Source organism: Fringilla coelebs (assembly GCF_963513975.1).
Source record: "Fringilla coelebs genome assembly, chromosome: 3".
Lineage (NCBI taxonomy): Eukaryota > Metazoa > Chordata > Aves > Passeriformes > Fringillidae > Fringilla > Fringilla coelebs.
The window spans coordinates 69,172,050-69,193,667 of record NC_140030.1 but is presented as its reverse complement, the minus strand read 5'-3'; positions in this window follow the sequence as shown (position 1 = coordinate 69,193,667).

The following is a 21,618-nucleotide window of genomic DNA, read 5'->3' as shown; positions in this document are numbered from 1 at the left end:
TTACTTTTCATGTTCTTTTGAACCATGGGTCCCTGAATTTTTGATACTGTTGGAAACATTACTGGAAAGTGTTTTCCCTTATCCATCCATGGTCAGGAAACTTGTTCCATGAAATATGGACAAAAGAGATCAGGAATTCACTGATGCAGAGTTCTCAATGCTCATCCTGCACTAATGTTCCCCCCTGCTGCCGTGGTTTGGACCACAGACATGAGAGTCCAGCTTCAGGTCATTTTTGTTTTGTTTCCCAAGTCCTCCATGGAGTTGGACGGTGCTCTCTGACCTCTGAGAGACCCTATGCTACAGTAACTATGTTTTTTGGAAACAGTGGAAATGCCACAGAATATTCTGAGGCTCATCAGAATAAAAGGCATCTCTTGTCAACCAGAAAACCTCCAGCATTGTGACAGCTGAATAAATGGAGCCCTTCCTTGAGCTTAAATATAAGACAGATAGAAAAATACCAAATTGCAGCTCTAGGAGCTTACAGATGGGAAAAGAGAGAAACAAATTTGTCTTTTAAACTCCAAACACAGCAAGGTGGCCATCTCTCATGCTCTTACACATTCCTATCAATGACTTCTGACCTCTGGAGACACCAGAAAACCAGGATACTAGTACATTAGTAATCATAGCTCTGTTATTACCTATTTTGGGCCGCAAAGTTAATCTGATATTATCTGAATCTATTTTATTCCCTGCTTTCCCATATCCTGTCATCTTTTAATGGCTTTTTTCTCTTCACTGGTCTTTGTTGATACTCACAGGCACATCCAGTTTATTATCAATTCATGGCCAAGGCTAATTTTCTGTCTTTAGAGAGCCAACACTTTAAAGTGTAATTAGCATTCACATAGATCAATTATTTTATACCTGTGTATGCAGTAAGGTTTTTCCAACATTAAAAATTAACAAATTGCTTCAGATCTCAGCTATAAGGCAGAAAGACTAGTGGCACTGGTATTGTGAATGTAGAAATTAAATAGTCATTACTACAGTCAAATCAATTATGTGTGCCATCGTGACAACTTTAGTGTGCGTATGTTAGGCAGATGTATAAATCATAATCTTCCTTCACAACTTAGAATTTTCTAAAATAAAAATATTCTGCTCTGGTGAGAGTAAAAGAAACGTGAAAAAATTAGAGCACTGTGAATTGCTATTTGGCCAATACCTTCTTCTTTTGAAATCTTTTGTTCTTTAATTTTTAAGTGAATATATTGCATATTTAAGAAGGGGAATTGACTGAGAGGATCTACTTATAGAAATTACAATGAGGTCCTTTTTTGTCAGATAATTTTTGGGTTTTTTCCTGAAAGATTTTTAAGAATGCAGGCATGTGCTTGGCATGCAACATTCTTGAAGCAAAGCTAACTCTGGAAAACAATCCAAAACCAGTTTTCTTATTCAAAGTCAAGCAGCACTACCATATTCTTTTTTTTAATTGTTCTGACTGCAAGTACCATGCTATCATTATAGCCCATGCTCACAAATCAGAGGATCATCTTTATCTAAAACTTCCATTTATATTTATAAATTTTAAGACAACTTCAAATATTAACTGTGCCATGGAAAAGTAAACTAATGTGAATGACTCCTTTCATGGTTAACACAGACAAGACAGCTTATGATAAATGTTAATACATTTTGCAAACTTCAAAATTCTTCAAAATTATCTTAAAAGCAGAAAACTTTTGTAAAGAATAAACTGAAGGTTTGTTTTTTGTTGGGTTGTTGATTGGGTTTTGTTGTTTCTTATTTTAATTGGGGATGTGTGTGTCTATTGGTTGTTTTTCTCCCCAGGGAAATGCAATCAAGGAAAGTAAAAGGAAGATATAAGGCAGAAATTCTAATGCAAATTTTAGTTAAGAAACCAGTGACAGATGTCTATACTTACCTCTTTAATCATTAAAATAGCTACATAAAAGAAAATCTGTGAAGATTTAAGATTTAAGGAAGGCTATTACTCTGCCCTGTTAAACATACATGTGCATGCACACATTATATTAGACTTAGTAAAAACATTTTGCATACACTTGCACACATTTGGGAAAATATTATTAGAGAAGTGTTTCTATACCTGAGGTTGATGTGATTATTTTCTGCAAACCATCACCCATTTAAAGCTTCAGTGATTTCTTGTACTATTAGTTATTCTATTTGCTTAGCAAAATACTATGTAATGCTCATGGTTCATAAATCTTGTCTCAAATGTTAACAAAGGAATTTATCAAGACTTTGTTTTTTTTTTCCCATGTAACCCTGACTCAGTAAAATTGATTTGATGCATATAACATTAATCTTTACCATCCTGACATTAATTTGGGCTTCTGCTTTCCATGAATATCCCACTTTACTGTCTTGCATAAGCTTGACTATTGATTTACAAGTAAGAGTGCATTCTTTGTAGAGGAGAAGAGCATATTTAAAAGAAAGCTCTTAGCTGACTGTGTCCACAGCTATAGTACATTTTTCACAGTGTATGTGAGGAATCAATTGTTTTACATTTTGTGGATAGATAAAAGCTTTGAAATTGAACCAGGTGTAAATATATAATATTTTTATATATATAAATACATATATAATGAATATTATATTTTTATATTTTACAGATTAGAAATACAATGCTTAATTCAGAGCTTCCTTTTTATTTCCCCCTACATCTGTCCTGATGGACTTCTGTTGCCACTGTTCCTCAAGGAATCAAAAGGACAGCACTTAACACCTACCGCTGGATATGCAAGCTGAGATGAATCAAAATAATTGCTACACCAGCATTATGTTGTAAAATATGTACAATGTATTACAACAGAGTAAAACAGCTATGAAAATAAAGTAGTAATAAATTAATTTCTGTAATGCCTATGATAATTGGTTTATTTTTTAATCTAAACTATTCTAATCCATGAAAACCAGACAGGAAATGAGTGCATCAATCCCTAAAAATAATAGTTTGCAGCACTAATAATATATTTGCATGTACTCTCTCTAATTGCAGTAAGAAACAATTATTTGGCATAGCAGGGGGAATCTAGATTTTAAAAAATAAATAGTATGGTAAATGAAGAATGAAGGGGCCTCTCTTAGAAGTGATCTCAACTGTTTTTACAAATAAGTTAGTGTATTTTAAAGCCAGTAGGTGTACCTTATACACCGGAAAAGAAAGGACAAAAATAATGAAATGTAACAGATATTTAGAAATTGCAAACAAAATTTAAAGTATTTCCTCATTGAACCCAGATTAATTATTTATTTTGGAAATTCTATACCAAGGAATATGAAATCTCTAAGAAATTAACTCGGCTCTTATGAACTACCAGTCCCATGTTACTCCATGACTATGTATAATAAACTCTTTATCACAAAAGTCAGGTAAAAAAAAAAGTTACCTTCTTACAAAATGGTAATTTGTAAGCTGTACTGCAGAGTTATTGAAGAACTTAATGCTTGCATCTTCAGCTGGGTTGCTGAAACAGTTATATAGATATTAACACTTGTGCAGTTCTTCTCAATTTCACACTAGTTTGGAAGGTTTCATCTGCTTTGCTGCACTGCTCCGGGCATATTTAAAAGCTAAATACATAGGTTTTGGGTGCCATGAACCTCTAAAACAGCTTCAGAAAGGACAAAGGTGGACACCATTGATAAGTTGTGATAATTGCAATGTAGTCAAGAATGTATTAAAGAGTGGTATCCTAGGAAGAACAGAGCTCCCCAAGTTTTAAGGTAGCCCAGTTCAGCTGATAGCATAAACAAAAAGCCTGAGAATAAATCCATTTTAATTTCGAGAAAAGTAACTAAAAATTGTTTAATTTTCAATATTCTAATGCTGACACTGATAAAGAGTTTGGGTGGGTTTTTTTGTTTAGTTTTTTGTTTGTTTGTTTTTTAAATAAACAAATACTGGCATTCAAATAACACAAAAATGCCTAAGGTGTCACTGCTGAAGTTAGGTTTCTGGGTTATTCCTGGGCTAAGATGTTGTCCAGCAAAGTTAAATACAGCCAAGAAGATGTACTTTCAAGAAAAAAAAAAATCAGCTTTAGAATATGAAACTAAAAAAATTAAAAAAAAACCAACCATACTTCACGTATTACTGTCTTAACTCTGGATCTGAAGTCAAACTGTGCTTTTGCCTGTTCAATTGCTATGTCCTGAAATGACAGTGTCTGAGCAGGGACAGTCTGAGTTGATGTGCAATGCTGTTATCACCGAGGCATGACTTCATTAGCTAAAGCTCTCTTTAAATCCACACAGCCTGAGCAAAATTCAAACCTCTACAAGTCATTGTATTCTAAACTTCTTCCTTGGAAAGAAACAAACAGAGAATGCAAATGAAATGGACCATTTTAATCAACAAAATTAAATTACCCAGCTTAACTATCCCTTGCTTTAAACTTATCCGAGCAAGATTTTTCTTTCAAACTTGATGAGGCTCATAATCCTTTTAGTAATGAAATGAAGACTGAGAACCCAAATGCTACATTGCCATTCAGCACATGGTTACACAGACCATGAAATCAATACCAGTTTTCTGAATAATTTAAGTTTTTTATCTTAGTAAGGACTAAACTATAGCACCTGAAATAACCTGATTTTGAATCAGTTTGTGGTTTCCTTGGACGTAGAAAAAGCAAAAGTGTTTCTTTTTAAACCTGAAATATGGAATGGAGAAATTTCATCCAAAAAGGAATTACTTTTAGAAACCCATGAGCAACTTTAGAAGTAGAAATAGGAAAGAGTTCCTTCTTAATTATAACACTATCAGTTCCTACTGTAATGCCATGTACTCACTTTTTGCTGCTATTGAAATTCTTATTACTTAAAATTCTGGAAAGTAATGCCTCTACAGATGGATGATGTGCCATCAAGTTATCTGCTGTCCTTCTAGATTGCTATGGATATTATTCTTATGTGTTATGCTAATAAGATGGAAAATAATCACTTTCAAGAATGACTTTCATGCATTTCTTTGTCCTGTTTGCTTCAATGAGTTATTCTAGTTTATGTATCATCTATTAAAAATTGGCCTTGTCTCTGAAGTTGATATAATAGGCTTTCTTGAAATTATAATTGACATAACCAATAAAAATGTTAATCTTTTTAAAAAGCTTTGAATGTACAGTATAAATATTCACAAGTTGGAACTTGATAGTCAATAAGAAAATACTTTCTACTAATCATTTTCTGGGGAAAGCTTTTTATATAAAAAACTTTTTATGAGCAGGCTTGATCTTTTATGTGGATTTTCATTTACATTCATGTTTCCCAAGCATAGAAATTAGCTCCATGAATTGTGTATGTAATTCAGGTTGATGGCTCAAGGAAAGGTTTTGAAACCAGTGAAAGGATGCGAGATGCTAAAGGCAGGCATCCCCACCACAAAAGGACCCAGAGCTGAGCAGAAGCAGGAGCTTTGTTGTTGGTGTGAATGCAGCAAGTCCAGCTGGCCCTGTGCTGTCCACCTGTTTCAGGCACTTCAGGTTCTGTATTGAGACTCAGTCTTACAGTGCTAGAAGATTTTATTAACTTTGTTAGTCAGTGCATTTTTTTCCTGACTGACATGCTGTTAGGAAAAGGCAGAAAAGCCTGAAAGCAACTGAACCTTTCTCTTGCAGTGTAAAGTGGTGGAGCACTGCAAGGCTCCACCAAGGCTGTTTTTTGGGCTATGGCACAAACCATATGCCACTCCTTCCATCGGTCTTTTTTTTAAAGAGCATTGATCCGACTAAGTTATGCTGCTCTGTGACCTCAGTCCTGTCAGTGTCAGCTCTACAATATCAGTAGAATGAGCTTTTCCAGGATATTAAGATATGGGCACCTACATTTTTAACCCCAAGGGAACTTCAGTGTAAGGTAAATATCCTATCAATGCCTGATAGTGCAATAAAAACAATGGTAACTCTGGTCATTCCAAAAAAACAACAACATAGGCACCTAACCCCTATCTGGAAAACCTAACTGTTCATAAGTCTACAGAAATCCAACTAGTTAAGCACAGATTTTTTTAGCTTTTTTCCTAGACTTGTTACCAAGAATTTTATTGGTGCTACACTTAAAGCCTGTATTAAATCCACACTTCTGTTGTATTCTGTTTCATTTTTACCTTTCCCACATTACAAGAATTTAACTTTTTATCTTCTCTCTTCTCTTTTATTCTTCTAGAACAAATTCACCATAATTTCGGAAACTATATTTTTGTATTATTATTGAAGCTATTATTTTCACACAGCACTACACATCCTTACTTTTGGACTGATGCCAGTTATTCTTCAATTTACTGCTGTGCTACTTAGAGCTGTAGATCCCTTAAGCCCTCGGCCAGTACTTACAGGTCTGATGAAATTAGCACTATTTGTTACTTTCCCAGTAATAGGGTCTCAAACATCTGCCTGTGATTTCTGTTCTCTCTAGTCACCCATTGAGCTGTTGTCAGTCTGTTCCCTGTATTACACTACTGTCTCAGCTCCTTGACCCCTCCCAAAGCCTTCAGGCAGAAGCCAACAACCAGGCAGCAGAGGGAAGGGAGAAAATTTTCAAAAGCTTGTTTAAACTAAAGAAAGGTTTTCAGGCTTTCTCAGCTGGGTGCTGGTGTTTTGCCCAGATGCATGGGTTCCTGTGAGAATACAGAATGCTGAAGTGGTCTTTTGTGTACTGATGTGAGCTGTAGCTGTTGCTGGACTTGCACAGTGTGGGGGGGAAACAGTGACAGCTGTGGCTTTCCCTTGCTGTCTACCCTGATATGGCTGGACCAGAGAAAGGCCTCTGCAAACCAAAGACTTCAGTGAATTAAGGCATAAATCATAAATATATACTTTCTTAGCACAGAAGGAAGTGTTTTTTCTTGCATTTGTGCTTTGCAGAACCCTCTGCAGACAGGCATATCCACAGTGCAGATCCTCTAGGTTGATATTGGCTTTTGTTCTGTACACCTATCTTTTTCTGAAAACCTTCTGGCTGCAGAATTAAGAATAAAATCTAGATGTCTCTCACTTTATGTTAGCTCTCAGTTAAAAGGTAACCTGGAAAAAAATTGCTTTGATTGCAAGCAAGACCATGAGAAAACAAAGATCAATTATCTACTATGAAGGCATGGAATTTCTTCACTTTCACCAATGATAGGTTAATTTATCTATTTTATCTACAAAGACAGCTAGTTATCCTCTGTGTTAAATTACTACTGTGACCTAAAGAAATATGTTCTGGCTGCAATGCCTTCTTTGTTTTCTTTGTTGGTGGATGACAAGATTCATATGAAATAAGCATCAGTCAGTTAAAATGTAACTGTCTAAGTCAAAAAGAGAACAGATTAGGCTACAAAATACTGCCATTAAAAATTATCTTCCATGAAGATTAATCTAAATACTATAAATCATTAGGTTGTCAAAAGGGAATTGGAGAAAAGATATAATGATGATAAAGAATGACTTTCAACATTTCTAATTTGTTTATTACTGTGATAAAATATTGCATTCAGCAGAAGTACTGGAGAAGAATAGCTTCCATTACAGTAAGAAATAAATGTTAATTTGGGAGGATAGATGATTCTTTCTAGATGAATCTTATTTGTTATAGATTAAGATTACTGTTCACAGAAGCATTATTTGTCCAAATGAAGAAGATAAGCACAGGAAAACAGAAAACTTACCTTTCTCTGCCTGTATGTGTATGTGAATATACATATATACACATATGAACACAGGCATACAAAGTGATATATGTATCTATAAATACGTGATATATGTATCTATAAATATGATCTATAATTTCAGAAGGCAGAAGCTAATAGTCCTTACACCTTGACTTGGGGAGCATTGTTTTAATCACACCAAAGGATAGTCCTTACTTTGGGTGCTCCCGTCTGGTCCTTTACATATTTGTCTGAATCAAGTTGAGCTGATCTCTCCATCAACTGATAAACACTTTAAAATTTTTAAATTTTCCCTCATTTATTTTGTGCAGTCACAGACTTTTTCAGAACAACTTTTAATGTCAAAATTAAATTTTCCAGACCAAAAAAAAAAAAAAAAAAGAAGCAGTGGGATGAAGGAGAGGAAGACAGCCCATGTTAGCCAAACAGCGCACCGATTATTCAACCACACCCGAACTTACAGGGGTGATACGATGAGAAAAAATGCCTTTTCTTTCCTTCACCTTCAGATCCTTTCTTCCCTTGGACAGGATTAAACTCATTGCAATGTGGAGGGACAGCACAGGTGTCTGTCTGACTGCAGAGCCCATGCCTCCTGTGCCACCTCGGAGGCCGGGCCAGGCAGGGGCCAGGCATCTCCCTGGGGCTCGGGGAGCCCAGCCACGGTGACTGACGGAGGTCTGGCAGCATCCAGGGATGCTGGGTCTTGGAGCCTCTGCTCAGCAGGACCAGTCCTGCCCATCCCTGCCGTGGCCAAGTCCCCAGGGTGTGCAGAAGGGTCTCCACCCCGTGGAGAAGCAGGAGGGATGCGAGCGCCTGCTCGCTGCAAAGAGAATATCGGGAGCAGCGGCACTGTTTAATTAACTGAAACAACTTGAATTGGCTTTTTTTAACCGGTGTTTGGCAACATTTACATTAATTAAGGATGTGTTACAAGGAAACTGGTCTCGCAGCAGAAGTTTTATCAAACCTTAATACCCCATTACATCCTGCAGGATTAATTCTTTTTTCCAAAACCTGTGGGCCAGAAATTATGTTAATTAAACCAACACTTACTTCTCTTGTTTACAAGAAGTAGTGTAACAGCGTAAATTAGGAATTAAATGAAGGCTTTGCTTTTTTTTCAAATGAATTTTTCTCTTTTTTCAATAACACGGTGTGATCAGTTATAACTGAAATCAACAGGAAAGATTGAACTACCAAGTTTCTGTAGAAAGAATAGTGGACTAGGCTCTGGTTTTCTCATGAAAATGCATGAAATGTCAGACATGAAAAAACACACTCATTTTCTGCTGTTAAAAGTATTTTCTTACTTGGGTTAATCAACTCCAAGATGTGGAGGATTATAACAAATGATGTGGTCTAACAGTAATGTTTTATTAGTCAAAACGGAACTAATTTTTAATTTCTTTTTTTATTTCTAAATTTTTTTAGGCTTAATGGCAGGATAGGTCCTCTCTGCCCCTGAAGGGATTATTTGCTGTTTTTTATTTGTTGAGCTTTTTTAATAAATAAGTTGGCAAGAAGTATGAAGGAAGAATTATAGTCATGATTAATCAGGAAATGTGAGGTTATAGTCACCATTTTTCATCTCTTCATGTGAGGTATGTTGGGGAATGTTTGAAAACTCTAATTGAAAATCATTTATGCAGGGGGAAAAAAACCCCAAAAAACAAAAAACCAAAATAAACAAAAAAAACCTCCAAAAAATCCCCCCCCCAAAAATACCCCAAAAAACTCCCAGAGAAGACTGTACCTACAGACATGACACAGTTCAGGGAAATGACAGTGCACAAAAGAGCTGAGATTTTCCAAGCAGTTATTCCATGATCAGAAGTACTTTCAAGTTTTTATTACTTCCTAAAAGTTTTTAAAGTTTCTTGAGCATATGTGTGTGCATCTGTGTGTGTGTAAAATGCTCACAAGCACACACTGAAGCTCATTACTTTTGATCCAAGCATCCATTTACATATACACATAATTATTGACATACAGACACACACATATATATGAACACACATTAATAAAATTCACCCTAGCCAACAAAATAGAAGGCAGAAAATCACATATAGCCAGCAAATGGTAAGATATATAAAATAAGATACAACTGTATTTTCTCTGTTCTGTTATTCATCATCCTAGTTTATTCTCATGTAAGATATTAATTATTCATTTTTAAAGCACGATAGGAAAACATTAGTACTGTTTAATGGCCAAGTGGGATTTTCTAATGAAAGGCTTGTAAGTGGCTCATTGTAATGAGGAGCATTTTTACAAGAACAGTTATCAAGTATGAGAAGTAGTCATAACTTCTTTTTCAGACTATGATGTCCTGAGTCATGAAAACAATTGCATTTTGGTTATTGAGAGAGAAAATGAGGAGTGGGTGACAGTATTTTCTTTTTCTAGAATACTAATCATTGTATGAGCTAGCTCCCAAATAGTAAATAATAACAGAAAAAAAAAAAAAAAGAGTGGATTGATGAGCAATTCCACCACCACCCCCAAGGGTACTGAGGGAGCTGGTGGAACAGCTCACCAAGTCACTTTCCATCATTTACCAGCAGTCCTAGCCAGCCAGGGATGTCACAGTTGACTGAAATTAGCCAGTGTGCCACTCATCTACACAAAGAGCTAGAAGGAGAATTCTGGGATCTCCAGGCCTGTCAGTCTGACCTCAGTGCCACAGAAGGTCATGGAGAAGGTAATTTTGAGTGCCATGATGTGGCATATGAAGAACAGCCAGGGATGAGGCACAGCCAGCAAGGGTTTACGAGCCACAGGTCCTGATTGACCAGCCCGATCTATTCCTATGGCAGGTGACCTGCTTAGTAGATGAGGGAAAGTCTGTGGGTGTTGACTATTCAGACATTGGTAAAATGTTTGATATCATTTCTCACAGCACTCTCCTGGGGAAACTGGCTGTGCACTGTTAAATATCTTTATCAGTGATCTGGATGAGGTCCAGGGCACTCTCCATCAGTTTTCAGACAACACTGAGCTGGGTGGGACTGCTGTTGTGCTGAAGGGGAGAAAGGTTCTACAGAGGGACCTGGACAGGCTGGACCAGTGGGCTAAGGCCAGTGGTAAGAAGTTCAGCAAGGCCAGGTGCCAGGTCCTGCCCTTGGGTCACAACAACCCCTGATAGCACTACAGGCAGGGGGCAGAGTGGCTGGAAAGCTGTCTCATGGAAAAAGCCTGGAAGTGCTGATCCACAGTGGCTGAACATGAGCCAGCTGTGCCCAGGTGGCCAAGGAGGACAATGGCATCCTGGCCTGGATCAGCAATAGTGTGGCCACCAGCAGCAGGGTAGTGACTCTCCTCCTGTACTTGGCACCAGTGAGGCAGCACCCAGAGTCTTCTGCTCTGTTTTGGATTGCTCACTGCAAGAACTACCTGAAGATGCTGGAGTGAGTCTAGAGAGAGGCAATGGAGCTGGTGAAGGGTCTAGAGCACAAATCTCACTCTAACTATATTTTCATAATATTAAAAGTTAAGAAATGTAAAATTTTGCTGTCAATAATATAACTATTAATAATGGAAACTTTAAAATAAAATCTAATCCTGTTTTTATCTACCAGAGAAAAAGAAATGGCCTTAGTTTAATTCTCATTGTTCTTTTTTATAATCTGAAAAAATAACTTTCTCTTTCATTCAAGCTAGTATCATTTTGGGTCAGAGCAAAATGTGTCATTTGCTCAATTTATTTCCTTGATTTATTGCTTTATATGATCTCTAATTCTAATCACAATAATTAGGTACAGTATTAATCTATGTATTTAGCCAATATGATTAATGAAAGGAAATCGTCCGTTATATGGTTTTAAATTTATAGCCTATCTTTATTTAGAATTATGTAAGCCTAAGAGGTGATCGACATAGAGATGTTCCATTCCAAGGCAAAAAGAAGAAATGAAGCTCCATTTTCACAAGCTATTGTGCAAACAGATCTTCTTGTCCTGTTCTATTGCTCCTTTTGCCATCATTTTATCAGACTCTTTCATGTAAACTGCTTTCACTATGACTGTAACCTGCAAAAGGATCAGAAAAGGTAAGTCTTACCGAAATAAGGTTTGTCTACAATATAGAGATGGTTATTCCAAAGGGACCAGGGGGCTTGCTGTTTGTTTCCTACAGAAAATGTCAAGGTTTGTTGCTTTCTGATTAAAATCTCTGACACTAGTGCTACAAAGTCAAGGATTTAACCGGCTCAGGTGGTTGTTGGGGTTTCAGCAAATTAAAACAGAGAAAATAAAGAAATATAAAAGAGCAAGAAAAAGTGAACTAGCTATTTCTAAACAAGGAACTGTTTGACTTCTCTGAAAAATACTAAGGCCAATCAGTGAGCTGGGAAAACTGCAATACACATAACTGCATAAGTTAAGCCTGGTCTTAAAAAACCTGTGAAATAATTTTTAAAGGATTTCACTGCCCCCTACACTCTGTAATTTTTCCCCCAAATGGGACATGTTTTAAATTTGATGAAAGTCGTTGAAAACTTGTACATACTGAAATTTGATAAAACATACGTATCACCACATCGCCTCAAGCATCCAATAAGTGAAAATCATTGAACCATTTGTTTTATGCAAGTCACAAAATGAAAACTGCTACAAAATGCCCTCTAGTAATTATACATCTGATAATGGGGCTTGATTTTTTCTAATTTTACTTGCTGCAATCATTATTTCCTTGTCACAGTTCAAAGTATTTCTCAATGGATTTTAAAGACAAAAATTTCTTTTATCATATCACTATATACTTACTAGAAAGTATCAGTAAAAATGTATCCAGAATTCTTTCATTATCATTTTACTATCTGTATTTCCTTATGTACTTTCAGAGGTATGCTTGTGAGAATGAGATGGATCTACAGGGAACTCCCCTTATCAATTTCCTTTGATCGCTCTGAGAAAGGGACACGTTACTTTTGTAGTCATGTAGACATGCAAGCATGTCCTGTGTGCTTAAGAGCTTCGTGAATTCAAAGTCTGAGACAGAAAAATGTATGAAGAGTAATACAAAATAGCTGCTGGATCATAACATGAAGTATTGCAACCTACAATTCAAGCTCTTCTGAAAGAGCCTTGCCATCTCCCTTCATGCACCATTTCTTTGTTCATTCTCAAAAAGCGAAGATATTCATGTGCATCCAGAACTCCCCCCTATTAATCTGAAACAGTCCTAATGCATTGGATCTTACATAGTTAATGTCACTGTCTGCACAGGCCATCTTTGCCATCTATGTGGGTGAGAAAACCTTGTTCACCATAGAAACATTGTTTACATGTCATTCTGTCCAACTGTGTTTAAATAAGTGCTTTCTATTTTGAAAAGAACGGTAAAACAAGATGAAATAAAAAGGAAAAGTTTAAACATTGCTTAGAAAAACTTGTGTTAGTGTGGCTTCTGATTGACTTTTTGCTCTAGTCCATTTTAATGTGTGCTCTGTCTTTTGGGCAGAGCACGCATTACAACAACAGTTGTATAGGCCATATAATAAAGCTTTACTTTGACCAAAGTTTTTTTGAATGTACAAGTATGGACTGTAAAGTAGATTTAGAAATAAATCTGAGTTGGAGAATGTCCTTTCAACAGCTCATGAAACCTGAGCTCCTGCAGTACCTCTACTATGACTGATATGCTAAATTAAGATTATTTTTTTGTTTAATTATATTTTCCCATTAAAATGTTAGATGCTTACTTTTCCTTTTAACAGGCAATTTTATTTGACTAAACTTGTAGTTCTCATAATGATTTTACTCATACACCAATAATCACATGCCTTAGAAATCTCTTGGTTACAAGAAAATTCATGTCAACCCCAAGCGGTTTAAAGTCACCTAACAAGGCATGAAATGTCCCCACAGTTTGGTAGAAATCTGTGCTCCAGAGAGAAGTTCTAACACAGAAAACAACCAAATCATTTTTCCAATATAAGAACAAGGCACATTCTCTGTTCCTTTCTTACTGAAGGCCTTTTTTTTTCCTTCTGGTATACTGAAAATGACTAGTTCACTTCCAAATACTACAACAACAACAGCCTAAATAAAAGCCAATTTGAAAAAAAAAACCACTGCAGGAAAAAGGTTCTCTTCATGTAGCAGTTTCAAAATACTGGCCAATAATTTCTGTAACTGTGTGAACACAATCCTTGTGCTGCTCATCTGTCCCATAAAACAGGATAATCCTACCTAGCCAGCTTAAGCTTAATAAAATACATGAACAGAAATGTCATGGCTTTTTTCCTCTTCCTTCTACTTTTCTGATTAGAAAAACAATGCACACTAAGTAAACAAGCAAACTGTAATAGAAGAAAAAGAAAACAACAACAAAGAGCTGACAGATAGAAAGCCAATTCTGAAAGCCTTTGACATTAACTTCCTCTGACAACCTATCTTGAAGTTCATTGTAAAAAAGTAGGAGACATGCAAAGAGAGGAAATCAGCTGTCAAAACTAATGCCGCAGGAATCTGAGTGCGAAACCAGGCATGGAAGACGGAATCATTCTTTGAAAAGTGGAGTTTTCCTCAGCTATAAGAATCCTTGACTTAAAAGAGCCAGCTGTTCCATGCATGTGAGCAGCATGTGTATAAGCAAATCACCGTAGAAAGCGAAGTAGGTTTTGACAATTTCCAGATTACTCATTAACAGAAATCACCTTAGCAAATGAAGGAAGCCAAAACTGGAAATTCTTCTTTTTACCATTTTAAAGGAGTGTATGAATCATTATTAAAAATCTTTGAAAATATTTCCTACAGTATCCTTTTTCAGTATTAAGGAGAGGTAAAAAAGGTGTTTTCTGTCTAACAATTTTATCTCTGTCATACAGAAAAGGGCCCCCCAAAGCACAATAGCTTTTTTTGTGCTATTCCTAAAGTAATAGATTTATAAACTTTATTATCCTGACCTTTTTCAAGAACTCCTCAAAAAAGAGAAAAGGTCATACACATTCCCAAGGTCTAGTCAGAATTTACCTTAGAGTTTGGTTGTACCTGGAACTATAGATTTTAATATTGTTTCATTCTTAAGGCTTATCTCCTCACCTCATTTTATGTTAATTCCATTACTCAGAAGAAACTAAATGAAAGATTAAGCCATGATGCATGATTTCGTAGCTTCCAAAAAAAAAAGTAATAATTTTTAGTTCTCAGATAATTAGCAACCATAATGTATAACTACTATAGAAGGAGGATAGTAACCTCTTTTAAAAGAGGTTAATTGTTAAATGAATTAACTGTATTACTGATCCCAGCAAATTCAAAAAGGGAGTTTGAAGGTTTCAAATAATGACAGTGATGGGTTTTGTAAAAACAAAACTTATTTCAGAGGAAGTGAGAGGAGAGGGAAACATGTCTTGTTTTAAGACAAAGTTTGATCACTACAAATGAGAAAAAAAAATTAAGTAATCACTTAAAATAACAGGGAAATTACCTCCATGACCCAAAAGGTCCCTTGTACTTGAGTGGATTGGCAAGAAGAATTGCATCATATAGATACATTTTCAGATGTACTGTTTGCTTCCCATGGGGTCTCACCACAAGATTAGAGGAGTGTGAATGCTTGACCACAAGCTCTATGGGGTGCAAAAAAGAAGAAAGAGAAAAGGTGAGAAATAATTGTCTACAGTTGTCCTAAAGAGCTGAGGTCTGAGACTATAAAAATTAAAGACCGAAAGGAGTCAAGTTATATCAAATCATATGTATATTTGTGTCTCAATAATAATTGATGTATCTGTAGAGGACAGATGCTGGATAATACACAAAGAGAGTGTATCTAACCCCTCTGCATCAGGACATAGCAGTATTTCTCAGTAGAAGTTAATGTGCTCTCCCAGTTGATTTGCTCGGCTGGACAAGCCCAAGGAGATGTGAGGATCCAGTCATCATTCTCTGTTTTCCAAAGCAAAACTTCAGGATCTTAAACAGAGTGAAAATTAGAAGTAATGAGAAAAGTAATGATACATTGTAAGGTACAAATACTTTCCTGTGATGATCTGATGCCCATTTCAGTAAAGACTAGCGAGATCTAGTCTTGATTTATGATTTTTAAAAGAGTGTGGTAAAGCACCACTCCCCTGTGCATTCCTGTCTGGCCATAGGACACAAGCTTTCCAGCAGTGTGGATGCTAGGGATCAGGAACACTGGCCTGTCCCACCTGCTCTACCAAATGTGCTGCCAAAGACCTTGGGAACCATGTCTGCTTGTCACCCAGCCTAAACCAGACTCCTCCTTGAGGTATGGATGGAGGTTTTGGTTTGGAAAGAAAGGAAATTATCAGAATCAGTGTAGATCTCTTGTTTTACAAAAACATGGGGCAAACAGCCCACCTCCACACCACTCAGGTAGAATGCTGTGTCTCACATCTACTGCTTGCCCTGCTCCCCTCTCAGGTCAAGGATTTTGTGATTTGTGTCAGAGGAAGTTGCTCAAACCCCAAGTATTTTACAACGAGTCATAAAGTATTGGCAGATGAACCAAAAAGTTATTTAATTTTTACAATCTTCAAGCTATTTGTCTCAAAGTCACTTCACTGAATAATTTTGGCAATAAATAATTTTTGATACCTTAAAATTTGAGTATAAAAGTGTAGACACATAACATACCATGAGGCATAAAAACTTCATAGTGAAAGAATATAGTTTGATGATACTTTTCCTATCCCTTAAATCAAATATAGCACCTCTTGAAACCTTTTCTCTTCCACAAGATATATATTTTACACCCAGCAGTACACTATCAACATTAGCCATGTTCCTTAAACTAAGAAAGGAAAGAATGCCTCTGAATCATGACTCTGAGCTGCAGCTGTTTAATTTAACAAATGGAAATCAATTATTTTAGAAATATCAGATGTCACATTACATTTGTTTCAATGTATTAATTTCCATTAAACTTCCTTGACTTCAGATAATTTTAATGATTCTTCCCCTCTGGGCAGACTGTCACTTCAACCTCTTGGAGATAGAGGTTTTTTTCAATTAATTTGAAGACAGTTTAAAAAATTTGCTCTCAAAAGAAATGGTATGAAAAAGGCTGAGAGATGAAAAAGTATTTGGGCTAAAGCCTTGATTTTGAGTAACAGGTATTATATCCACTGCAGGATTCCAATCAATTTGCCTTTTGGCCTGTATACAATTGCTTGTTTGCCTTTTCTGAAAAAAAAGGAAAGAAAATTAAAAGCTAAAATTATGGCAAAACCCTCACTTATTGCATTTATTTATTTCACTATATTATATAGACACTTCCCACAGGAAAGACAGCCAGACATGCTTCATGTGGTATTGTTGCTTGAGAATTCACACGCATTGACATGTATTTTTTAAGGATTGCAAATTAACAAGATGTAGTTGATATGCTAGAGAGTTGTTTTCTTTTTCTCCTGCTGAAGCCCTAGGACTTCCTTTCATCCTTCCAGACTGCTTTTCATCAATCACTTGCTTTTCTGGGGGCCTCATAAAGATTTGATTGCAATCATTAAGTGCTGGCCTTCTAGGCCATGTAGCCAGTCCTTCATCTCTGTGAATAACAGAATAATGTAAACACAGGATTACATTGCTTTTAAAGAATACCATTCACTGCTGTTCTTATTCCCACACAACAAAATATAATCAAGTGTTTTTCCCTCTGTTAAAACGCGGACAGAATTTCAAGCTTCATCTTTCCAATATAAAAGCTTGCTGCTATTTCACTCAAACTTGGGCAGTCCCCAGCTGGAGTTTTAGGTCATGAGTACCATGCAGCACTGCCCACTCTGCTCTACAAAATCTTCCTCTGAGATACTTGGGTTACCCACACCTGCTCTCCTTCCAGCTTTTTGTCTGAACCTCAATATTTCTTTCAGCTTCAAGAGAAATGTACTCACGCTAACTGAATAACTAGCTTGCCACCTGCAATTTTCAGCTGCTGCACATTTTCACCCTTCATCTCTCATAAACTGTATAACCCTAGTCTGAGGTTAGAACACATCTAATATTTGTTCCCATAGGACCCATTGAATGAGGTTTTCTTCATCTCTCTCAGGGACACCCCATGGGATGATCTACTGTTTGATCTCCAGCTTTCTCAGAGGAGGGAAAAAAAAACCCAACAAAAAAAAACCACCTGGAGAAATGTCATATAACTTGGAATTATACTGTCTTTTTTTTATCACAGCTATACCAGTTTGGCTGCAGCAGCAGCATCTTCCAGAACTACTCAGACCTTGACACCAGAAATGAATCAGAAGGTTTGCCATGCATGTTTCCCAAGCAGAGCTTTCAAAGAAAGCAACAGAACCTCCTGAGTGGACCACAGGGCAGTTATAAGTCACTCACCACTCTTTTTTGTGAGCTGAGTATTCCCAGCAGAGCACCACTTTTAACTCCACTTTTCCTGTTCACTCTCTTGTCAAAAGAGGAGCTATTCTAAATAGTTCCACAATAGTCTGGGAAAAGGAAGCTGCTGGCTGTCTGCAGGAAAGGGCCAGCTTAGGGAATTTTCCAAAGGACTGAAATCATACCCATCCTGTAGTGTGAGCATGTTTGATGGCAGTGTGAGGAAGTTCTGAAGATTAGTATCAAAGTGCACATGATCCACAGGCTTTAATTCCTCCACACTATAAATACCTTTTGACTGTATGCTTTCAAAGGGAAAAATCACTGGAGTTGTGCACTGCCACGGTTTATCACTTTGCTATACTGTTTTTCCATATAAGACCTGTTGCCACCAAAGAAAGCAAGAAGTGTTTAGTTTTATCTATTTAATTTCTAAGCTGAAGGACAAGGAACATGTCTGTTTACATGAACAGAGCATGGTACGCTGTCTTCCCGGTAGCAGCTGTTTAAGCCTGTCCAGACAAGTAGGTTTCCCCTATTTTCACCAGCAAATTATTAATGCAGACAAAATGGACAGAGAAATGAAAACATGCAAGTACCAATTCAATAGTCCTTCTTTCTCTTCTCTCCTAAAGCCACAAAACTAATTAAAATAGAATTTGTTGCTTTTTGCTATAGCACACATTCTTGCTAAAAGGAATGTCAAATTAAGTACTGGTATAAAGGCAGGAAGAATAACTAATACTAGGACAGGGAAAAATGTTGCTTAATGTTTTTGAGGTATTTAACACTGGTTTCAGTAATACAATAATATTATTTCAGTGTGAAACTGACACTAAGTAATTTAATGCCCATTATATTGCCTGAAAATTATCTTAGTCTAATAATGGGAAAGGAAAATTCCACCATTGTGTCTGCACTTAGTAGTCCAGAGTATTCACACATGTTTTATGCTTGATAGATTTTAATTATGACTCAGAAATGGACCTTCAAGAAATAAAATATTATTCTTCTGAATGGGAAATTGTTCTTTTCCCCCTGCCTTTTTAATTCCTTCCTCTTCTTTTTTTTTAATTGATTTTTTATTCTCATCATCCAAATGGTAAGTGACAGAAATGTTTCCTATCTCTGAAAAAAATACCTCTAATAAGATTTAAATGGTTTAAGAAGTTCTGGGCTACACCTTTCTCCCATTCAGGCTTATCATTGTTTAAGCTTATTAAGGGCTGAATAGAAGACTTACCAGCTTGACTTAATATCCTTTTGTGAGATATTTGAGTTTCTTTTCTCTCCCCTTTCTACAATATACTCTGCTTTTCCTGCTGGGACAATGATTTTTGGCAGATCCATTGAATAGCACAAGAGCAGGACATTTTCTGCCTTTAATGAATGCAGTTGCCTTCCTAATGAAGTGGTGTGTACTGCAATATATTCATTTCCAGCACTATGTGGGAAGGAAGAAGGGGGGGAAAGACGTTTTTATACAGGCTTTTTGTATTAAAACCCTACATTAAGAGAAACCTAGGTCATTAATAGCCAAATCCTGTCTTCAGTGCTGAAGTAGCTTCCAGAGTGAAATTCAGACCATGGTGTTTGATACCGGAGCTTCTCATGCTACACTGGCTGGAATCCACAGCCATGTGAGGAAAACATCCCAACTACTTGTCAATACAGTCTCTTTGGGGCTGTTCCTGGCTCAACAGTTTTGCACAACCTCAACAAAAGACCAGCTTTTTTTTTTTCCCTCTGTGTCTAGCCTGTAGCCTGGCTCAGATATTGTTCATGAGTAGAAAGTTTCAGGTCCCAGACTAGATCCTGTTCCTTTTTATGAATTTTACACCAAGTCATTAGAGTTCAGAAATTCTAAGCAAAAATATACAGAACTGTCACAGAAGTCAGAAGATGAAACACAGTTCCAGGATTTGTGGATATGACAATCTTGATATTGCCCTCTAAGCATCTACTCGAACTAAATATATTTTATGAGCATAAAATCTGGTCTATCCTTACTTTTAAATACTCAGTAAGTCTCAAAATAAGGAGTCACTGCAACATATTCTTCATTGTAAATTAAAGACATTAGAGTTAAGTGCCCTCTGTATAAAATGAAAAGTTATGTTTTTCAGCAAAAATCTCATTTGAAAAACAAAGATTTAATATTATAAATGAATTCTCTGATGACATAAAAATGACGATTTTATATATATATTTTCTTTAGCATGATTTTTCTTCCCTTAAAAATGTGATCTTCCTGAATCACAATTTCCTACATATCAATGTCTACAGCTTAATAGGAAATTTTTGGAGTATAAGGGCTCATTCAAACAATCTTTTCAGGTCAAATAAACTCACACATTCAGTGCTTCATTACTCTATAACATTTATTTATCATCTGCTCAACTGAGTTTCTCAAATATTACTGTCTGGGTAAAGTCATAGTAGGTAATTAACTTAAGATCTATTAAAGGACCATTTTCTTTGGTTTTTCTTAGCATCTGCCATCCATATTTACACCTGGAGACACTTTCTAAATATGTGGGGAATAATCAGCCTCTTTAAAAAGTTGTTTTGATTTTTTCTTTCTTTTCCATGTGACTGCTCCTAATTTTTACTAATATCTTCATTTATTACTGAGCTAGACTTTTAGAAGCTGAACCAATCCTTCTATGCTCTGACCCTCTTTTTACCTCTCTCTGACTGGAGACTTAGATCCAATTCCACCTGGAAGGGATGGCTGCAAGGTGTGCTCCCACTGCAGCTGTATTCCACCTCAACAGCCATAGCTGAAATCTTCTGTAATTGAAAAGTTGTTGGTGGCCTTCCCAAATAACACAAGGGGGTATTACACATTTACCTTTATCTGTTATCCAGAAATTCTAACTAATTCTAAATTCTAGCTGGACTCTAGCCTGATGCTGAGTTTATCTTATGAGAAGGGTAATTATTTATTGATTATACAAACTGTTTTCCTGTTGATTTCACCTTATACATGAATATAACTGCCTTCAGTCCTAAATTACCATTTGTTTCTCCCTTTTTAGTTTTTATTGCCTCTCCCTGTTGGTTGTTCTCAACAGGCCCAGGGTTTTGTTTCTGTTCCTGGTTTGGATGACCAATCAAGTACTCCTGAAATTTCTACTTTCAAATTCCGGGTGTATCATCAATGTGTGCTCAACCAAGTGACTTCAAAATTGCCTTTACAATAATCATGCTTATAAATTTCAGCTATGGGACCAGAGGAAGATAAATACAATAGATACATAAGAAGGATTAGAATAAATTTATTTTTAAATGAATATTCATAGCTACCTTTTCCCCCCACCGTTTAACTGTTAACTCTAGACAAATATTAGGATGACTAGAACCAGATTGAAAAAAATAAAATATTGCAGTCCCAAAGTGAAAATTTAGCATCATTAGATGCCTTATAGCATAAATTAACCTTTTACTGGAAAACACAATGATTTGAGTGACTCAAACAGAAAACAAAAACATGACAAGTTGGACAAAATTGCTGCACACCTCCAGCTTATCCTGGTTTTCACAGAGTGCTATGTTGCAGATATATAGTTGCATTTCATATGGTTGTACCCAAGTATATATAGTTTTAGCAACAGCATCAACAAATCCTTAATGCAGCTTCAAAAATAT